Source organism: Mus caroli, unplaced genomic scaffold (genome assembly GCF_978045245.1).
Source record: "Mus caroli unplaced genomic scaffold, Mus_caroli_1 scaffold_6, whole genome shotgun sequence".
In the NCBI taxonomy this organism is placed as follows: Eukaryota; Metazoa; Chordata; class Mammalia; order Rodentia; family Muridae; genus Mus; species Mus caroli.
Window position 1 is genome coordinate 128,667,756 of NW_028227261.1, and position 23,089 is coordinate 128,690,844.

The 23,089-nt window shown below is 37.3% G+C and overlaps 1 non-coding gene across 1 annotated transcript; it reads right to left on the minus strand.

Moving 5' to 3' along the window:
- Positions 1-21,604: 21,604 nt before the first annotated feature.
- LOC115030925 (U6 spliceosomal RNA) lies at positions 21,605-21,710 on the minus strand. Its single transcript, XR_003836525.1, has one exon. It is a non-coding gene; the product is annotated as a U6 spliceosomal RNA (small nuclear RNA).
- Positions 21,711-23,089: the final 1,379 nt, after the last annotated feature.

A 23,089-nucleotide genomic window follows, 5' to 3' on the forward strand; every position in this document is an offset into this window, starting at 1 on the left:
ATTCATAAGAAAAATTGGTCTGAAGATCTCTATCTTTGTTGGATCTTTCTGTGGTTTAGGTATCAGAGTAATTGTGGCTTCATAGAATGAGTTGCATAGAGTACCTTCTACTTCTATTTTGTGGAATAGTTTGTGCAGAACTGGAATTAGATCTTCTTTGAAGGTCTGATAGAACTCTGCACTAAACCCATCTTGTCCTGGACTTTTTTTGGTTGGGAGACTATTAATGACTGCTTCTCTTTCTTTAGGGGATATGGGACTGCTTAGATCATTAACTTGATCCTGGTTTAACTTTGGTACCTGGTATCTGTCGAGAAATTTGTCCATTTCATCCAGTTTTGTTGAGTATAGCCTTTTCTAGAAGGATCTGATGATCTTTTGGATTTCATCAGAAATTGTTGTTATGTCTCCCTTTTCATTTCAGATTTTGTTATTTAGGATGCTGTCCCTGTGCCCTCTAGTGGGTCTGCCTAAGGGTTTATCTTTCTTGTTGATTTTCTCAAAGAACCAGCTCCTCGTTTGTTTGATTCTTTGAATAGTTCTTCTTGTTTCCACTTGGTTGATTTCACCCCTGAGTTTGATTATTTCCTGCCGTATACTCCTCTTGGGTGAATTTGCTTCCTTTTGTTCTAGAGCTTTTAGGTATGTTGTCAAGCTGCTAGTGTGTGCTCTCTCTAGTCTCACTTTGGAGGCACTCAGACCTATGAGGTTTCCTCTTAGAAATGCTTTCATTGTGTCCCATAAGTTTGGGTATGTTGTGGCTTCATTTTCATTAAACTCTAAAAAGTCTTTAATTTCTTTCTTTATTCCTTCCTTGACCAAGGTATCATTGAGAAACATGTTGTTCATTTTCCACGTGAGTGTTGGCTTTCCATTATTTCTGTTGTTATTGAAGATCAGCCTTAGTGCATGGTGGTCTGATAGGATGCAAGGGACAATTTCAATATTTTTGTATCTGTTGAGGCCTGTTTTGTGACCAATTATATGGACAATCTTGGAGAAGGTACCATGAGGTGCTGAGAAGAAGGTATATCCTTTTGTTTTGGATAAAATGTTCTGTAGATATCTGTTAAGTCCATTTATTTCATCACCACTGTAAGCTTCATTATGTCCCTATTTAGTTTCTGTTTCCACAGTCTGTCCATTGATGAAAGTGGTGTGTTGAAGTCTCCCACTATTATTGTGTGAGGTGCAATATGTGCTTTGAGCTTTACTAAAGTGTCTTTAATGAATGTGGCTGCCCTTGCATTTGGAACATAGATATTTAGAATTGAGAGTTCCTGTTGGATGATTTTACCTTTGGTAAGTATGAAGTGTCCCTCCTTGTCTTTTTTGATAACTTTGGGTTGGAAGTCGATTTTATTCGATATTAGAATGGCTACTCCAGCTTGTTTCTTCAGACCATTTGCTTGGAAAATTGTTTTCCAGCCTTTCACTCTGAGGTAGTGTCTGTCTTTTTCCCTGAGATGGGTTTCCTGTAAGCAGCAGAAGGTTGGGTCCTGTTTGTGTAGCCAGTCTGTTAGTCTATGTCTTCTTATTGGGGAATTGAGTCCATTGATATTAAGAGATATTAAGAAAAAGTCATTGTTGCTTCCTATTATTTTTGTTTATAGAGTTGGCATTCTGTTCTTGTGGCTGTCCTCTTTTTGGTTTGTTGAGGGATTACTTTCTTGCTTTCCTTATATTGGTTTTTTTTCTGTTATTATCCTTTGATGGGTTGGATTTGTGGAAAGATAATGTGTGAATTTGGTTTTGTCCTGGAATACTTTGATTTAACCATCTATGGTAATTGACAGTTTGGCTGGGTATAGTAGCCTAGGCTGGCATTTGCGTTCTCTTAGGGTCTGTATAACATCTGTCCAGGATCTTCTGGCTTTCATGGTCTCCGGTGAAAAATCTGGTGTAATACTGATAGGCCTGCCTTTATATGTTACTTGATCTTTTTCCCTTACTGCTTTTAATATTCTATCTTTATTTAGTGCATTTGTTGTTCTGATTATTATGTGTCGGGAGGTATTTCTTTCCTGGTCCAGTCTATTTGGAGTTCTGTAGGCTTCTTGTATGTTCATGGGCATCTCTTTCTTTAGGTTTGGGAAGTTTTCTTTTATAATTTTGTTGACGATATTTGCTGGCCCTTTTATTTTAAAATCTTCATTCTCATCTACTCCTATTATCCCTAGGTTTGGTCTTCTCATTGTGTCCTGGATTTCCTGGATGTTTTGAGTTAGGATCTTTTTGGGTTTTGTATTTTCTTTGATTTTTGTGCTGATGTTCTCTATGGAATCCTCTGCACCTGAGATTCTCTCTTCCATCTCTTGTATTCTGTTGCTGATGCTCGCATCTATGGTTCCAGATTTCTTTCCTAGGTTTTCTATCTCCAGCGTTGCCTCACTTTGGGTTTTCTTTATTGTGTCTTCTTCCCTTTTTATGTCTTGGATGGTTTTATTCAATTCCATCACCAGTTTGGTCATGTTTTCCTGCAATTCTTTAAGGGATTTTTATGCTTCCTCTTTATGGTCTTCTACCTGTTTAGCAGTGTTCTCCTGTATTTCTTTAAGTGAGTTTTTAAATTCCTTGTTGATGTCCTCTACCATCATCATGAGATATACTTTTATAACAGGGACTATCTTTTCGGTTGTGTTGGGGTGCCCAGGACTGTGTGGGGTGGGAGTGCTGCGTTCTGATGATGGTGAGTGGTCTTGGTTTCTGTTAGTAAGATTCTTACGTTTGCCTTTCACCATCTGGTAATCTCTGGAGTTAGTTGTTGTGGTTGTCTCTGGTTAGAGCTTGTAAGGTGTTTTTGTTAGCCTCTATCAGCAGACATGGGAGACTAGATCTCTCCTGAGTTTCACTGTTCAGAGTACTCTCTACTTGTAGGCTCTCCTCTTGCAGGGAAGGTGCCCAGATATCTGTTGTTTTGAACTTGCCTCCTGGCAGAAGTTGTGATCCACTTACAGAGGTCTTAAGATCCCGTGGAGGGTCCTATGCATACCTTACGAGTGTCTGCAGACCCCATACCCAAGCTACCCCTGTGCTGGCGGGACCGGAAGGGACTTGTGCCCCTGATCAGGCCGGGTTTTCTGCTTCCCTAATTAATGCACTCAGGTCCTGGGGGATTAGATTGGATCAGCAGCTGGGTTCCACTCACCAGAGGTCTTAAGATCCTCTGGAGGGTCTTGTGGGTAGCCTGCAGTTGTCTGAAGACTCTGCGCCCAAGCTACCCTGGTGCTGGTGGGGACCGGAAGGCCAGTTTAAATTTCTATGCAACCTCCACTAGCCCATCAATATGCTTCACCGACCCATCTCCTGAGATATAGTCTCTTCATCTTTCCCAGCCTCAATAACTTTGTCTAGGCTAATCCTCTCCATTCTTATCCTTAGTTGATACTATTCAAGGAAGGTGTTCATATTAGCACATCTGACTCCTCTGCTGCTCTTGTGGATACTCACTTCAACTCATCTGAACTCTCATATCTTTCTTTAATTGCTGTCAGCAGGGAGTTCTCATGTCTCTTTTGGGGCTAAGTTTGTGTGAGGTGAACATCTTCTATAGTAGACTTCTATACTTTTGTTGAGCCTATAAGCAAACAACAGTCTACCTGTTGTTTATGGAGATCCTCTTAGTCTCCTACAAATACCAAGGTAGAAAGAGCATCCCTAGTAGAAACAGTTCTCCCCCAAGGGACCCTGTTATGGTTCTCAGCAAGGTTATTTACATGTGTAACGGGTCTTTGGACAGTGTCTTAATGTTTTAAGGCTTCTCTAACAAAATTTGCATAACCGGGTAATGTGCAAACACTATAAAAAGCATTTCTAACATTTCTGAAGACTGAAAGCAAAAGATAAAGTATGAAGCAAATTCAGTTGGATGGAATTCTGCTTCTTTGGTCATAGGCAGCCATTTTCTATATTCTCATAGGATAGAAGCAAGGAGGCTCTCTGGGGTCTCTAATTCCCTCATGACTTAATCACTTCCCCGGGGAAGTGTTTCTCATCAAGTTGAGGACCACTGCATTTATGTCAGACTGAAATGTCAACAAAGAAAAGTAAAGAGAAAGGGCTCCAGCTTTTTACAAACACCACTGACCATGAATATATTTCTCTCTATAAGGGACACTGCTTAAAGAATGTCTTTTAAGTAGCTTGTGTTGATGAATAAATTTATCAATCAGGAAACTGGGAGGTAGAAACTATATACACTACTGATGGCAACATGATGGCAACATGATGACATCACCATGGCAATTCAAATGTCTTAAGCCTGGGCACATTGCTGCATTCTGATTGCTTGTCTCAAGTGCATGTAAAAACAAGCATTCAGAACACTGAGAAATTATTTCTGTTCCCCCTAGTCACATGTACTCTTTGTTCTCATTACTAACAGATTTAGCTGCTTTCCATGCTCTGTCCAGAAGAGTGAGAGCAAGGATTTTTAGCATCTGAGTTTCTGAATATGTTTCATCATATTATGATTTTTCCTAGCTTCTGCCACCAAGTGTATTTGCCAAATCATAAGAGAGTGCTCAGCATCCAATGACCTTATACCACTAGGAAAACCCTCTTAAAATGCATTGGGAGTTACACATGAATTCTTCCCCTGTTGTACATGTACCCTGAATGTCTGTGCAATGGCATATGCTTATGTTGCTAGCTACTTACAAAGCAGGAGCTGTAAGAGTGCTGAGCAGGGAGATTGGGCCTGCAAGACACTCACACTAAATTTAGCAACATTATGCAGTAGAGCTGTAAAGAGACTTCTCATCCTCTTGAGGGAAAGACTTCTCCAAAAAAAAAAAAAAATGCTTAGGCAACACCATGGAAACCTTACTGTGCTTAAGAAAAAAACTTTCTTGTCTAAAAATAATGCTTCACTTTCAACTTCATATCAAATTATTTTATTATACATTGATGTTTTGAGAACTTGCTATGATTCTTAATAACTGAATAAAATATTTGAGTTTCATGTTTTCTATAATACATCTTAATGTTTTATAACTTATTTTAATAATCTATATTTGATTTGTATTGCATTTCATAATTTTATATCATGAATAATATGTGTCTATATGTAGAACTTGTATAACCTTGAATTACATATTTTATGTCACCTTATGTTCATTTCTATATTCTTGATAATTTTTAGGTAGTGTGAGTGTTAGTATTTTGATGTTATAAAACTAAATATATGCATATATGAATATACATACATGGCAGTCAGTGCCAATATTATAGTTCACTAGGTCCAGAACCCTTCCAAGATGGAATCACAGCCAAATAAATGCATGCACTGTTTAAAATACAGATGTTCAGAAGTTAATAGTGCTGTCTGGCTTTTCTGGACTTCAGATAACTCTTTAAATTTAGGTACTCAGAACCCAAGATTTCTGCAAGTGGCAGGTAATATTTTCAATCTTAGAATAGTATGAACTACTATATCTTATTTATCTTTTTAAAGATAAATTAAGATATGATTAAGAATAATTAAGATATTATTAAAAATATTATAAAATACTAGTAAAAACATGGCAGAATAGATTACACTTGTATATGTTGTCACTAGAAATTATTGAATGCAATCTTTAAGGAAAAGAACTGTAATAGTATATTTATAATAGATATATCACCATAGCATCATTTGAGACTGTCAGAATTATCTAATGTATAAGGAACGATAGCACTTAATGGTTTCAAAAACAGAAAACTGACTTAGATGTGTAAAAATTACTAAAATAAGATGAATTAATACACAAGTTAATTAAGCTTAGGTAGCTGACATTTTTATTGGAACTCATCATAAATTCTGATGCCTCAGAGTAATAGAGTATACATCACAGCAGCAATGCTTACTATTCTACTAGTGATATTAGTAATTGATATTATTTTATAATATATAATTCAAAACTTATAAATTAACATTGTTCCACAAAAAATAAATGTTTTAGTTGTTAAGCATTTGTATTTATTTTATTGTATTTTTATTCTTCTCTCATATGTTACATTTTGAATGCAGTTTCCCCTCCCTCCTCTCCTCTTAATCACTCCTGCCACTCCTATTCTCCTCCAGGTCCATGCCTCCTCCATTTCCTATCAGAAAAGGACAGGTCTTTCAGAGATATCAACTAAACATGGCATATCAAGTTTTAATAAAACTATACATATCACCTAATATTAAAGCTGGGTGAAGCAACCAAGTAGAAGGAAAAGTATCCCAAAGCAGGCATAATGGTCAGAGTTAGCTCCCACTCCCACAAAAACACCAAGCTGCACAACCATAACAAATATACAAAGAACTTAGATCAGACCCATAATAGCCCCCTGATTGTCAGGTCAGTCTCTGTGTGACCCTATAGACCCGTGTTAGTTGATTCTGTGTGTTTGATATGGTGTTCTTGATGCCTCTGACTTTCGTAGTTAATCCTTCCTCCCATTCTTCTGCAGGATTCCGTGAGCTCTGCTTAATGTTCTGCTGTGTGTTGGTCTCTGCATCTGCTCCAGTCACCTGCTGAAGTGAACTCTATCTGATGATGGTTATGCTAGCTAGACTTCTGTCTTCCAGTATAGCAGAGTATCACTAAGAAGCATTTTTTCCCAGATCTATTTGGTTTCTATTCAAGATCTCTAGGGTATCCACCCTCTGATTCTTGGTCCTCCAGGTCACGTCAGAAGCTTGCTCATATTCTTGGCATGGTTCTAAAGTTGGACCAGTCATTGGTTTACAACTCCCACAAGTTCTGTCTCAGCTTAATCTCAGCACATTTGCAGGTAGGACAAAGTGTATGTGGAATATATTGTGGCTGGGTTGGTGTTCCAAACCCTCCACTGGAAGCCTGGTTATAGAGAATGGCTGATTCAGCCTCTGTATCCTCCGTTACCAGAGTCATGGCTACAGTTAACTGTGTAGATTTCTGTTGCACTAGGTTTCTATGTTGCCCCCAAAATGTGTCCACTTTAATTCTAGGTTTCTCTTCTTCCAGTCCTTTCTGAACCTTCCTGTTTCCATCACCATCTGGCTGGCCCCAGTTGACTTGCAAAATTTATCCTATTTCTCCTTCCCAGGATGATCCATGTCTCCATCTCCTAGTCCTTATTGTACTTAGCTTCTCTGGGTCTACAGTTTGTAGCATGTTTACTCTTCACATTATACCTAATATTCACTTACAAGTAAGTACATACTGTGCTAGTCTTTCTATGGTGGGGTTATATCACTTAATGTGATTTGTCTAGTCCCATCCACTTGCCTGAATATTTTATGATGTCTTCTATTGTGTAAAAGTTACCACATTTTCTCTTTCTATTTAATCTTCCTTTTTATACCCCAGATTTTTTTCCCTTCTCAGTCCACTCTCCAAATGTTCAACATCCCATACCCCCTCCCTTCTCCCTCTCACTACAATGTTGTCCCCATCCCCAAACCCTTACCCCATCAGACCACTAAACTCTCTGAGGCCTCCAGTCTCTTGAGATGCATCTTCTCTGACTGAACGCAGATCCTGCAGTCCTCTGCTGTATATCTGTTGGGGACCTCATATAAACTGGTTTATGCTGCCTGGTTGGTAGTCCAGTGTCTGAGAAATCTTGGGGGTTCAGGTTAATTGAGACTGCTGGTCCTCCTACAGGGTTGCCCTCCTCCTCATCTTCTTACACCTTTTCTCTAATTCAACCACAGGAATCAGCAGCTTCTATTCAATGATTGGGTGTCAATATCTGCATCTGCCTCTTTCAGCTTCTTGTTGGGTCTTTCAGAGGACAGTCATTAGAGGTCGTTTTTTCTGTGAGCACTTCATAGCCTCAGGCATAGTGTCAGGCCTTGGGGCCTCCCTTTGAACTGGATCCCATTTTGGGGCTGTCATTGGACATTTTCCTCAGATTCCTCTACATTTCTATCCCTGTAATTCTTTCAGATAGGAACAATTATGGGCCAGAGTTTGACAGTTGCATGGCAACCCCATCCCTCACTTGATGCCCCATCTTTCTGCTGGAGGTAGGTTCTACAAGTTTCCTCTCCTCACTGTAGGTCATTTCATTTAAGGTCCCTCTTTTTGAGTTCTGAGAGTCTCACCTCCCAGGTCTCTGGTATATTTTGGAGCCCCCCCCCCAACCTCCTATCTTCTAAGGTTACCTGTTTCCATTCTTTCTGCTGTCCCACAGTGTTTCAGTCCTATTCCCCCACCCAATACCAGATCATGTTTCCTCTTCCACCACATCCAGTCCCTTTTCCCTCCCAGGTCCCTGCCTTCTTCCTTGTCATTGCTTTCTTCTCCCTCCCAAGTGGGACTGAGGTGTCCTCACTTGGGCCCTTAAGCTTGTTGACCCTTTTAAGTTCTGTGGACTCAAATCAGTAGGTTGCCAATATGTCTTATTGACTATGCCCTTTGCCTTACAGAAGCTTTCCAGTTTCATGACGTCCCATTTATCAATTCTGGATCTTACAGTGTGAGCCATTGGAGTTCTGTTTAGGAAATTTCCCCCTGTGACAATGAGTTCAATGTGCTTTCCCAAGTTCTCCTCAACTAGTACCTGGTTGTATGTTGAGGTGCTTGATCCAGTTGGACTTGAGTTTTTTGCATGGTGACAAATATGAGTCTATTTTCATTTTAATACATAGAGACAGACAGTTAGACCAGCACCATTTGTTGAAGATGCTATCTATTTTCCATTATGTGTGTTTGTCATCTTTGTCAAAGATCAAGTGTCTGAAAGTGTATGGTTTTATTTCTGGGTCTTCAATTTTATTCTATTGATCAACATGTCTGTCTCTGCACCAATACTATGCAGATTTTGCCCTATTTCTCTCTAGTAAAGTGTGAAGTCAAGGATGGTGATTCCCCCAGTCATTCTATTATTGTTAAGAATTGCTTTCACTATTCTGGGTTTTTTGCGTTCCAAACAAATTTCAGAATTGTTCTTTCCATCTCTCTGAAGAATTGTATTGGTATTTTGATGGGAATTTCATTGAAACTGTAGATTGCCTTTGGTAAGATGGCCATTTTTACTATATTAATTCATTCTATGAAGCCACAATTACTCTGATACCTAAACCACACAAGAATCCAACCAAAATAGAAAACTTCAGGCCAATCTTGCTTATGAATATCAATGCAAAAATGCTCAATAAAATTCTTGCAAACTGAATCCAAGAACACATCAAAACCATCATTCACCACAATTAAGTTGGCTTCATCCCAGGGATGCAAGGATGGTTCAATATATGAAAATCCATTAACATAGTCCACTATATAAACAAACCCAAAGAAAAAAATCATTCAATCATCTTCTTAGATGCAGAAAAAGCATTTGACAAAATACAACACCCCTTCATGTTAAAAGTATTGAAGAGATCAGGAATTTAAGGCCCATACCTAAACATAATAAAATCAGTTCACTACAAACCAACAGCCAAGATCAAATTAAATGGAGAGATACTTGAATAAATTCCACTAAAATTGGGGACAAGGATCACCACTCTCCCCATACCCATTCAAGATAGTACTCAAAGTCCTAGCTAGAACAATAAGACAACAAAAAGACATCAAGGGAACAAATTGGTAAAGAAGAAATAAAGATACCACTATTTAAGATAATATGATAAGATACATAAGTGACCCCAAAAATTCTACAAGAGAACTTCTCCTGCTGATAAACAACTTCAGCAAAGTGACCAGATATAAAATTAACTCAAATAAATCAGTAGCCATCCTTTATACAAATGATAAACCAGCTGAAAAGGAAATTAGAGAAACAGCTTCCTTCACAATAGCCATGGATAATATAAAATATCTTGGGGTAACTCTAATCAAACCAGTGAAAGATCTGTATGACAAGTCTCTCAAGAAATTGAAAATCTCAGAAAATGGAGAGATCTCCTATGCTCATAAATTGGCAGAAGTTACCACATTTTCTTAAACCATTCTTTAACTAAGGGATATCTATGTTGTTTCTATTTTCTTTCATAAAGCTGTTGTGAACATAGTTGAGCAAGTGTCCTTGTGATAGGTTGGTACATCCTTTGTTTTGAGGCCCAAGAATGGTACAGCTGAGTCTTATGGTAGATGGATGCCCAATTTTTGAGTAATCACCACATTGATTTTAAAAATAGCTGTACAAGTTTACACTCCCATCAGCAATAGATGGTATTCTCTTTGTGCTACATCCTCTTCAGCATGAGCTGTCACTTGTGTTTTTTCATCTTAGCCACACTAACAACGTATAAGATTGAATAGCTGAGTCATTTTGATTTGCATTTGACCATGCCTAGGAATATGAAGCATTTCTTTGAGTGTTTCTTGGTGCTTTGAGAATTGCCTGTTGAGAATTTTCCATTAAGTTCTGATTTTCACTTTTAATAAGATTATTTGGTTTGTTGATGATCTTTTTAAATGTTAGACATTGGCACTCTGTTAGATGTGGAACTGGTGAAAATCTTTTCCCATTCTGTAGGCTGTTGTTTGATCTATACACAGCATCCTTTACCTACCTACCTTACCATCCTTTACCTACAGAAGTTTCATGGAGTCCCATTTATTAGTTGTTGATCTTAGTGCCTACACTGTTTAGGAAGTTGTCTCCTATGCCAGTATGTTCAAGGATATTCCACACTTTCTCTTCTATGTGGTTCAGTGTGTCTAGTTTTCTGTGGAGGGCTTTGAAACCCTTTGACCTGAGTTTTGTGAAGGGTGATATATATAGATATATTTGAATTCCTCTACATGCTGCCATCCAGGTAGACAAGAACCTTTTTTTGAAGATGCTTTCTTTTTTCCATTCTATAATTATGGCTTCTTTATCAAAAACCAGTTGGGCATGTATATGTGGGTTTGCATCTGGGTCTTCAATTTGGGTCCATTTGTCAACCTGTATGATTTTTTTGCCAATAACATGCATTTTTTTATTACTAAAGCTCTGTAGTACAGCTTGAAATTTGGTGCTTATAACTTTTTAAATTATTTAATATTTATACCAATAAAGAAGTGGGAGGTATAAATTGAGGTAAAAAACCTGTAAGCTCAGTGAGGTAACTTTATTTTAACTATATACAAAATATCTATGTAAAAGCCTGATGCTATAACTAAACTGCTGACTTTTTAGAAATTTTTATTGTGTATCTGTGTCATTCTACCTAGCTAGTCTGCCTTTTTCATGAGCTCCACCAAAACCACAAGGGCTCTTAGCTCTCCTTCCTATAATAATGTTTTACCTGTCTCCTTCTAGCTGCTTCTTCTCTTTTGTTTCTGCAGTCCCAAAGAGAAAATTCTTATCTGTTACCTGGAGCTCCTTCCATACCATAAAGGCTATTCAAACTTGAGAGGGAGGGAGGAAAGGAGAGAGGGAGACAGAGAAAGAGAGAAAACTTGCCTTAAAATAGGCAGAAACGGTCCCTTTTTTAGCATTCTTATTCTTATCTTTGGAGACTTTAAGAGGCATACCCAAACTGCCTCTCTTTAGTAAACATCTAACTATCTAATTATATCTGACAAATGCAATATCTATTTAAGCTTTTATATGTTGGTAACAATTAGGATTTCTATGTACAAGATCAAATATCCTGTAACAGGTGATACCTCAGAGATTTCTTTTATTGTACACAATTGTTTTATCTATCCTGGGTATTTTTGTTTTTCTATGTGAAGTTGAGTATTATTCTTTCAAGGTATGGAAAGAATTATGTTGGAATTTTGAAGGGGATTGGCATAGAATCAAACATCAAAATCTAAGATATAATTACATAATTGATTTATTATTAATAGTAAATAAAAATTAACAATATAATATACAACAATGCTTGATATTCACAGAATGCAAGTGTGTTGTCTCAGTGCTATTCCTAATCCATAGACCATTTCTCAGAATTTGTATGACCTAAAATACTATTGTTTGTTGTGAGTCTATTCTAAAATGGCTGAGCAATTTTGCTAACCCCCTAAGTTACTACTAATCATATGATATGGCAGATAAAAGAACAAGTGAAATGGCATGACCTTTTAAATATTTAAAACCCTTCATTGCCCTAACATTTATGGACAATGCAAAAACTGTATCACACAGATATGATCTTTTGCTACAAATCATTCTTTGTATAATAAATAAATAAATGCAACTAAGAAATTGAGTCAACTCATCTATTAACATGAGAAATGGAAGTGATAAATTGTAAACCCCTAAGACATAAATACATGTGTACAAAAACACATAGACAAGCAGAGGAGGGGGAGGGAGAGGTAGAGGGAATGTTGCAGAAACGTGAGAAAGAGAGGAGAGATCAACAGAGATTCAGACAGGAAATCTATAGGAATGCTACAATTGGTTAATATCTGACTACACCAAACTCTATTAAGTTTCTTTCTGAGCATCTTCCTCATGCTATTCCCTACTTCACAAGTTGTATGTCAGACTCTAGCTCATTCTTTCCTGTGACATGTGTGGGTGGGGGTATATTTTCTCTTGAGATTTCTATTTCCTTATTCTCTCTTCACAAAGGTCATGTCCTCATCTCACTTGCTAGTAAGAATACTGAGAGTACTCAGACGACAAATTCAGGAGTTGGAAATTGTTATTATTATACTTCTTCCAACACATGTAGCAAGAAGTTATTATATGTTGTCTTTTGTAGGTTTTCTAATTATATATTTTCTTTATTTACATTTCAAATGTTATCCCCTTTTCTGGTGTCCCCTCCACCCCCCCCCAGGCCCTCCCTCTTCCCCCTGCTCACCAACCTATCCACTCCTGCTTCCTGGCCCTGGCATTCCCCTATACTGGGGCATAGAGCCTTCACAGAATGAAGGGCCTCTCCTCCCATTGATGACTGACTAGACCATCCTCTGCTAGATATGCAGCTGGAGCCCTGGGTTGTACCACTTGGACTCTGGTGGTTTAGTCCCTGTGAGCTCTGGGGGTACTGGTTATTTCATATTGTTGTTCCTCCTATGGATTTCAAATCCCTTCAGCTCCTTGGGTCCTTTCTCTACCTCCTTCATTGGGAACCCTGTGCTTAGTCCAATGGTAGGCTGAGAGCATCTACCACTGTATTAGTCAGGCACTTGTGGAACCTCTCAGGAGACAGCTATAACAGGCTTCTGTCAGCAAGCACTTGTTGGCATCTACAGAAGTATCTGGGTTTGATGATTGTACATGGATGGATCCCTAAGTGGGGCAGTGTCTGGATGATCATAACTACAGTCTCTGCTTCACACTTTGTCTCTGTAACTCCTTGCATGGGTATGTTAGTCCCCCTTCTAAGAAGGATCATAGTATCCACACTTTGGTCTTTCTTTTCCTTGAGTTTCATGTGGTTTGTGAATAGTATCTTGTATATTCTGAGCTTCTGGGCTAATATCCACTTATCAGTTAGAGCATACCACGTGTATTCTTTTGTGATTGGGTTACCTCACTCAGGATGATGCCTTCCAGGTCCATCCATTTGCCTAGGAATTTCATAAATTTATCCTTTTAATAGCTGAGTAGTACTCCATTGTGTAAATGTACCACATTTTCTGTATCCATTCCTCTGTTGAAGGACATCTGGGTTCTTTCCAGCTTCTGGCTATTATAAATAAGGCAAAGAAGAACATAGAGGCGCACGTGTCCTTATTACATGTTGGAATATATTACATTCTGCATATATTCCCAGAAGTGGTATTAGTGGGTCCTCAGGTAGTACTATGTACAATTTTCTGAGGAACCGCCAAACTGATTTCCAGACTAGTTGTACCAGCTTGAAATCCCAGCAGCAATGCAGGAGAGTTCCTTTTTCTCCACAACCTAGCCAGATGAACATATTTGCAAATAGTGATATTTTTACTTCTTCCTTTCCAATTTGTATCCCTTTGATCTCCTTTTGTTGCCTCACTGGCTCTGGCTAGGACTTCAAGTACTATATTGAATAGATAGGGACAAAGTGGTCAGCCTTGTCTAGTCCCTGATTTTAGTGGGATTGCTTCAAGTTTCTCTCCATTTAGTTTGATGTTGGCTACTGGTTTGTTATATATTGCTTTTACTATGTTTAGGAATCGGCCTTGAATTCCTGATCATTCCAAGAATTTTATCAAGAAGTGGAATTGGCTTTTGTCAAATGTTTTGTTAGCATCTAATGATATGATCACATGTTTTTTGTTTTTTGTTTTTCTTGTTGTTGTTGTTGTTGTTATTCTTTGAGATTGTTTTGTTAGTGGGTTGCATTGATGGATTTCTGTATATTGAACCATCCTTGAATCCCTGGAATGAAGCTTATTTGATCATGATTAATCATCGTTTTGATGCGTTCTTGGATTTGGTTTGTAAGAATTTTATTGAGGTTTTTTTTTTTTTTTTTGCATCAATATTCGTAAACGAAATTGGTCTGAAGTTCTCTTTCTTTGGTGGGTCTTTGTGTGGTTTAGATCTCAGAGTAATTGTGGCTTCATAAAATGAATAGAATACCCGAGTAGATTCTGTTTCTACTTTGTGGAATAGTTTGAGGATTATTGGTACTAAGTTTTCTTTGAAGGTCTGATAGAACTCTGCACTGAACCCATCTGGTCCTGGACTTTCTTTTGGTTGGGAGGCTATAAATAACTGTTTATATTTCTTTAGGGGATATGGGACTGTTTAGAACATTAATCTGATCCTGATTTAACTTTGGTATCTGGTATCTCTCTAGAAAATTGTCCATTTAATACAAGTATTCCAGTTTTCTTGAGTATAGCTTTTTATAGTAGAATCTGATGATGTTTTGGATTTCTTCCCTTTCTGTTGTTGTGTCTCCCTTTTTATTTCTGACTTTGTTTTTTGTTTTTTGTTTTTTTTTATGTATTTTCCTCAATTACATTTCCAATGCTATCCCAAAAGTCCCCCATACCCTCCCCCACACTTCCCTACCCACCCATTCCCACTTTTTGGCCCTGGCGTTCCCCTGTACTGGGCCATATAAAGTTTGCATGTCCAATGGGCCTCTCTTTCCAGTGATGGTCTACTAGGCCATCTTTTGATACATATGCAGCTAGAGTCAAGAGCTCCAGGGTACTGATTAGTTCATAATGTTGTTGCACCTACAGGGTTGCAGATCTCTATAGCTCCTTGAATACTTTCTCTAGCTCCTCCATTGGGGACCCTGTGATCCATCCAATAGCTGACTGTGAGCATCCACTTCTGTGTTTGCTAGGCCCCAGCATAGTCTCACAAGAGACAGCTATATCAGGGTCCTTTCAGCAAATTCTTGCTAGTGTATGCAATGGTGTCATCGTTTGGAGGCTAATTATGGGATGGATCCCTGGATATGGCAGTCTCTAGATGTTCCATCCTTTTGTCTCAGCTCCAAACTTTGTCTCTGTAAATCCTTCCATGGGTGATTGTTTCCAATTCTAAGAAGGGGCAAAGTGTCCACACTTTGGTCTTCGTTCTTCTTCAGTTTCATGTGTTTTACAAATTGTCTCTTATATCTCGGGTATACTAAATTTCTGGGCTAATATCCACTTATTAGTAAGTACATATCATTTGAGTTCTTTTGTGATTGTGTCACCTCACTCAGGATGATGCCCTCCAGGTCCAACCATTTGCCTAGGAATTTCATAAATTCATTCTTTTTAATAGCTGAGTAGTACTCCATTGTGTAAATGTACCACATTTTTGTATCCATTCCTCGGTTGAGGGGTATCTGGGTTCTTTCCAGCTTCTGGCTATTATAAATAAGGCTGCTATGAACATAGTGGAGCAAGTGTCCTTCTTACTGGTTGGGACATCTTCTGGATATATGCCCAGGAGAGGTATTGCAGGATCCTCTGGTAGTACTATGTCCAATTTTCTGAGCAACCACCAGACTGATTTCCAGAGTGGTTGTACAAGCTTGCAATCCCACCAACAATGGAGGAGTGTTCCTCTTTCTCCACATCCTCACCAGCATCTGTTGTCAACTGAATTTTTGATCTTAGCCATTCTGACTGGTGTGAGATGGAATCTCAGGGTTGTTTTGATTTGCATTTCCCTGATGATTAAGGATGTTGAACATTTTTTCAGGTGTTTCTCAGCCATTCGGTATTCCTCAGGTGAGAATTCTTTGTTTAGCTCTGAGCCCCATTTTTAATGGGGTTATTTGATTTTCTGGAGTACCCCTTATTGAGTTCTTTATATATATTGGATATTAGTCCCCTATCTGATTTAAGATAAGTAAAGATCCTTTCCCAATCTGTTGGTGTCCTTTTTGTCTTATTGACAGTGTCTTGCCTTGCAGAAGCTTTGCAGTTTCATGAGGTCCCATTTGTCAATCCTCGATCTTACAGCACAAGCCATTGCTGTTCTATTCAGGAATTTTTCCCCTGTGACCATATCTTCGAGGCTTTTCCCCACTTTCTCCTCTATAAGTTTCAGTGTCTCTGGTTTTATGTGGAGTTCCTTGATCCACTTAGATTTGACCTTAGTACAAGGAGATAGGAATGGATTGATTCACATTCTTCTACATGATAACAACCAGTTGTGCCAGCACCATTTGTTGAAAATGCTGTCTTTCTTCCACTGGATGGTTTTAGCTCCCTTGTAGAAGATCAAGTAACCATAGACTGTCTCTGTGCCCTCTAGTTAGTCTGGCTAAGGGTTTATCTATCTTTTTGAGTTTCTCAAAGAAACAGCTTCTAGTTTGGTTGATTCTTTGCATAGTTCTTTTTGTTTGCACTTGGGTGATTTTAGTCCTGACTTTGATTTTTTTCCTTCTGTCTACTCCTCTTGTGTGAATTTGCTTCTTTATGTTCTAGTGCTTTCAGATGTCAAACTGCTAGAGCATGCTCACTCCACTTTCTTTTTGGTGGCACTCAGAGCCATGAGTATTCCTCTTAGGACTGCTTCATTGTGTCCCATAAGTTTGGGTATGTTGTGGCTTCATTTTCTTCAAACTCTAAAAAGTCTTTAATTTCTTTCTTAATTTCTGCCTTGACCAAGGTGTCATTGAGTAGAGTGTTGTTCAGGTTCCATGTGTATGTGGGCTTTCTACTGTTGTGTTGTTTATTGAAGACCAGTCTTATATTGTGGTGATCTGATAGGAAGTATGGGATTATTTCAATATTTTTATATGTTGAGGCCTGTTTTGTAACTGATTATATGGTCAGTTTTGGAGAAGGTACCATGAGGGTCTGAGAAGAAGGTATATTCTTTTGTTTTAGGATAAAATGTTATATAGATATCTGTTAAATCCATTTGTTTCACAACTTTAGTTAGTTTCACTGTGTCTCTGTTTAATTTCTGTTTCCTTGATTTGTCCATTGCTGGGAGTGAGGTGTTGAAGACTCCCACTATTATTGTCTGTAGTGAAATATGTGCTTTGAGCTTCAATAAAGTTTTTTTTCTATGAAAGTGGGTGCCCTTTCATTTGAAGAATAGATACTCAGAATAGCGAGTTCTTCTGGGTTGATTTTTCATTTGACGAGTATGAAGCATCTTTCCTTATCTTTTTTGATAACTTTACGTTGAAAGTTGTTTTTTTTTCAATATTAGAATGGCTATTCCAGCTTGTCTCTTAGGACCATTTGCTTGGAGAATTGTTTTTCCATCCTTTTACTCTGAGATATCTATCTTTCTCACTGAGGTGGGTTTCCTGTACAAGGCAAAATGCTGGGTCATATTTATGTACCGAGTCTGTTAGGCTATGTCTTTTTACTGGGGAATTGAGTTCATTGATATTAAGGAAAAATGATTGCTGCTCCTGTTATTTTTGTTGTTAGAGTTGGAATTATGATTTTTGTGGTTATCTTCTTTTTGGTTTGTTAAAAGATTATTTTCTTGCTTTTTTTAGGGTGTAGTTTCCTTCTTTGTGTTGGAATTTTCCATTTATTATCCTTTGAAGGGCTGGATTTGTGAAAAGATATTGTGTAAATTTGTTTTTGTCATGGAATATCATGATTTCTCCATCTATGATAATTGAGAGTTTTGCTGGGTATAGTAGTCTAGGCTGGCATGTGTTCTTTTAGGGTCTGTATGACATCTATCCAGGATCATCTGGACTTCATAGTTTCTGGCGGGAAGACTGGTACAATTCTAATAGATCTGCCTTATATGTTACTTGAATTTTTTTCCCTTACTGTTCTTAACATTCTTTTTTTGTTTTGTGAAATTGGTGTTTTGATTATTATGTGATGGGAGGAATTTCTTTTCTGATCCAATCTATTTGGTGTTCTGTAGGCTTTTTGTATGTACATGAGCATCTCTTTCTTTAGGTTAGGGAAGTTTTCTTCTATAACTTTGTTGAAGATATTTACTGGCCCTTTAAGTTGGGAATCTTCATTCTCTTCTATACCTATTATCCTTATGTTTGGTCTTCTTATTGTGTTCTGGATTTCCTGGATGTTTTAAGTTAGGATCTTTTTGCATTTTTCATTTTCTTTGATTGTTGTGTCAATGTTTTCTATAGTATCTTCTGTGCCTGAGATTCTCTCTTCTATCTCTTGTATTCTGTTGATGATGCTTACATCTATGGCTCCTGATCTCTTTTTTAGGTTTTCTATCTCCAGAGTTGTCTCCCTTTGTGATTTCTTTATTGTTTCTACTTGCATTTTTAGATCCTGGATGTTTTTGTTCAATTCTTTCACCTGTTTGGTTGTGTTTTCCTGTAATTCCTTAAGGGATTTTTGTTTGTTTGTTTGTTTCTTCTTTAAGGGCTTCTACCTGTTTACCTGTGTTCTCCTGTATTTCTTTAAGAGTTATTTTAAATATTTCTTAAAACCCTATATCAGCATCATGAAATATGATTTTAAGTCTACATCTTGCTTTTCTAGTGTGTTGGAGAATCCAGGACTTGCTGTGTTGGGAGTACTGGGTTCTGATGGTGCCAAGTAGTTTTTATTTTTGTTGGTAAGATTCTTGCATTTGCCTTTTGCCATCTGGTCATCTCTGGTGTTAGATGTTCTTGCTGTCTCTGGCTGGAGCTTGTTCCTCCTGTGGGTTTATAAGCCTGTGTTAGCACTACTGGGAGACCCACTCTCTCCTGGAGGAACTTGTGCCCAGTAGGCTCTGGAACAGCCCAAGCTCTGGGAGCAGATGGTGACTGGAAGTGTCCCAGCTGTTCCAATGTTTTTGTACCCTGTGTATCCCTAGCTGTCCAGCTCCAGACAATTATTGGAGAGAAAGTAGCTATCTCACTTCCTATCCAGCGAGTGAAATCACTCCTGGGACAACAGTTCTCTCCTGGCAGGACCCTTGCACAGGTGGCTGTGGAACAGCCTCAGCTCATGGGTCAGCTGCATATGGCAGATCCATCTTTTGTAGTTTAAATTATTATTACATGAATTGACTAATATAGCATTGGGGGATTTTGCTAAAATCAAATAATACCATAATTCATATATACAACTACATAGTCCCTTAGATAAAAAAAAAATGGACTTTTATAATTTAACCATTTTACTATGCTAGGATTTATTTTATTAACTCTATTTTATGACATTTCATGATGTCACAAAAAGTACTTATATTCTTTAATTCTTAGGAGATTATGCTTTTCACAGTGATGGCAGGTTTTTGTAAAACCATTCCCATTTACTTATGTCCATCTATGAGATGCTCTTTAGGAAAGATAAAATAAAAGACTGATGATATGTAGGTAGGTAGAGATAGATAGATAGATGATTGATAGATATATAGATATATAGTAGATAGACAAATACGATCAAAGATAGAGAGATTATTAGATAGGTAAATAGATGTCTATAAATTTATGTATATACATAAATGTTAGAACACCAATTTATGGAAATAGATTAATTACAGATACATAAATATATGTACTATAATATTCATTGACAAAGCCATATCTTTTAACAAAAAATAAAAACCCTTCATTGTTTTTGTTTTTGTTTTTGTTTTTGTTTTTTTCAAGACAGGATTTCTCTGTGTATCCCTGGCTATCCTGGAACTCACATGGTAGACCAGGCTGGACTCAAACTCAGAAATCTGCCTGTCTCTGCCTCCCAAGTGCTAGGATTAAAGGCATGTGCCACCACTGCTCAGCTATAAAAACCCTTCTTTTTCTGTTTATTATCTATAATAATTTATAAAAAAAACAATTTCATTTCCCTTTTGTAATTAGAAAAAATATTCACTAAAGGTATTCTGGTAGATTTTTGTGCCAACTGTCTAATATTTAATTTAAGTTTTATTGAAAAATTATGCAATATATACTGAGCGTGTCCTCTACCACACTGTTCAATGTTTTAAATAGCTGTTTCTGTAAAGCTATGTCTTACACATCAAGAATTGCCATGCTTTTATTTTATAAATATTAAAAATAGATTCTACTTTTCCATTTACATTTATCACTGAGCCATGAAATGTTTGGATGGTGTTGTTTAATATCCAGACCACTAACAGACTTTTCTAGTTCCTTTCATGATTTAAATGTAGTGTAATGCCATTTTGGAGTGAAGAAGCTGAATAAATGTCTCCATTTCCTTATTTATTGAAAACTCTTTATTGCCCAACATATAGCAACTTAATTTATATTTTACAAATACATGAAAATATTGTGTATCAATTAATTGCATTGTTCTGTAGCTATCAGTTAGTGCAAATATAGTCATTGTAATTATATGGTTTATAATATTTATATGATTACTCATTGAAATATTAAATTCAGTTATAAGAAATGTCCATAGCCATTGGATTTATGCAATTATAGAAGAACATTGACATATATATGGTATTCCTAATAACTGAGGCATTGTATATTCCCTGCATTGTTTAAAAGTCTATATTATTAGCATATTCAGTCATTAGATCTTGCTATTCAATTATTGTATTGAGGAATTTTTGCATGGTTCAGTGGTAGAGAGCTTTTCTAATGTGAACCATATTTTAATTTCCATCATTAACTTTTACTGGTTTGAGTATGGACCTGGATTTTGGTGAAGATTGGTTCAGCCATCTTCTAATGTTTATTTCTATAGTATTGGGTGTGTGTGTGTGTGTGTGTGTAATATCAATATATAGTCCTAGATATCAAACTCAAGATGTCAAGAGACAAGCTTGGTGACCAGGATATGTACTTGCTGAACAATTTTACCCGCCTATGAATTCATTTACACATGAAAACTACAAAAGTTAAATTTATAGAGGTAGTATATATAACTGTGATCAAGGTATTATAGTGGGTGTGGAGTATCAGGGAAATGTTATGTCAGTCAAAGGGTGTCAAACTTTGGTTAGATAAGAGGAATGCATTTGGGGAATTTACTGTGCAGCATATTGGCTACAGGTAATAATAACAATACTTTATATTCTTGAAATTTATTAAGATAGTAGAGTTTAAGCTTGGTCATCACACCCAAAAAGTAATATATATGAGATAAATCTGGAAAAGTGGTATATCTATGAGTACATAACAGCAGGGCTGGATATTATATTTTCTTAGAACAAACACTTTAAAACTAACAAATGCTGTTATTAGTTCAAGAACATAGAAAAAATGATCATCTTGAGGAGATTTAAGATGAGAGGACCATGGTTTAAGTAGGCAAAAAAAAAAAAAAAAAAAGATGTGTAGATAGATAGATAGATAGATAGATAGATAGATAGATAGATAGATAGATAGATAGATAGATACATAGATGCATAGATACATAGATATATAGATACATAGATACATAGATACATAGATACGTAGATAGATATCATATATTCTATGTGATATCCTTCCACAAGGGCCATGCTAATTTTCTCTGTATGATTCTACTTTTAGTGTATGGTCTGCTGATGCAAACACAGCAATACATAGAAACACATAAATATATAATAATAAATGGCTAAGTCTGTCCAGTGTTGCCTATATGTTTATATTTCTAGAGCTGAGTGCTTGGTATAGGATGACAAATAGGATTGTGGTCATCCCTGGACAAGATTAATTTCATGCTGTCAGTATTTTTTAACTGCCAATAACTCTTTATAAAGGAGTGAGGCCATGTAAACTTTTTTATCTTCCCTGTATGTCAGTTGTTGTAATTGTTGAAATCTTGTTTAAGCAGCCATTTGAGATTCCCAGTTATAGCTAGAAAGCACAAACTCACACCCAACTTCCTGGTCTTCTGGGCTCTTACAATCTTTCTGACTCATCTTCCATGATGTTCCCTAAGTCTTAAGTGTAGAAGCTTAATATAGTTGTATCAGTTGGGGGTGCCATTCCATAGATATTATCATAGTTTGAATATTTCTGTAATGCATTCACCTGCTCGAAAAATGAGCTTCTTTGATGATGGGTGAGGATTACATTTGTATGTACACTAGCATTCCAAAGAGGTTAGAAATGTTAGTGTTTTCTGGAGGTGACAGTAAGAGATTCCTCTTAATAAGGTCAATAAGACCACCAGTCCTGGGTTATTAGCTCAGTTAACAGTACCAGACTACCTGCTGAGCAGGCTTAAGTCTAATAGACAGCTGTTGGCTCCCACCAAGATATAAATATCACTATTACACCCTTGAAGACATTTTGCCATGCTCATAATCAATTATACATTTTTTTACAGCTAAAAATTATAAAACCAACTTGAAATCTTTCAAGTGACCCTTGAACATCTTGACAGAGCAGAAGACATAGAAGTTGAGGAGTGTTGGTGAAAAAAACAGATTAGGGAAATTATTTAGAGTAACAAATTGACACTTCCTAGCACAGAGTAATTTATACTTTGAAGGTATTGTATTTCTGATAGAGCTATGTAACATTAATTCGGGATAAAATTGCAATATATGGTAGTATCTGTGTGCATAATCTTTATGAAGATATCACATTCTTTCATTTTTTTAATTTCTTGTTTTTATATAAATATGTATGAAGACATTATAGGATTAAAAGTCACAGGGCCCCCAATGGAGGAGCTAGAGAAAGTACCCAAGGAGCTAAAGGGAACTGCAACCCCATAGGTGGATCATTATTATGAACTAACCAGTACCCCAGAGCTCTTGTCTCTAGCTGCATTTGTATCAAAAGATGGCCTGGTAGGCCATCACTGGAAAGAGAGGCCCATTGGACTTGCCAACTTTATATGCCCCAGTACAGGGGAATGCCAGGGCCAAGGGGTGGGGGTGGGTGGGTGGGGGACTGGGGGAGGGGAGTGTATTGGAGACTTTTTGGATAGCATTGGAAATG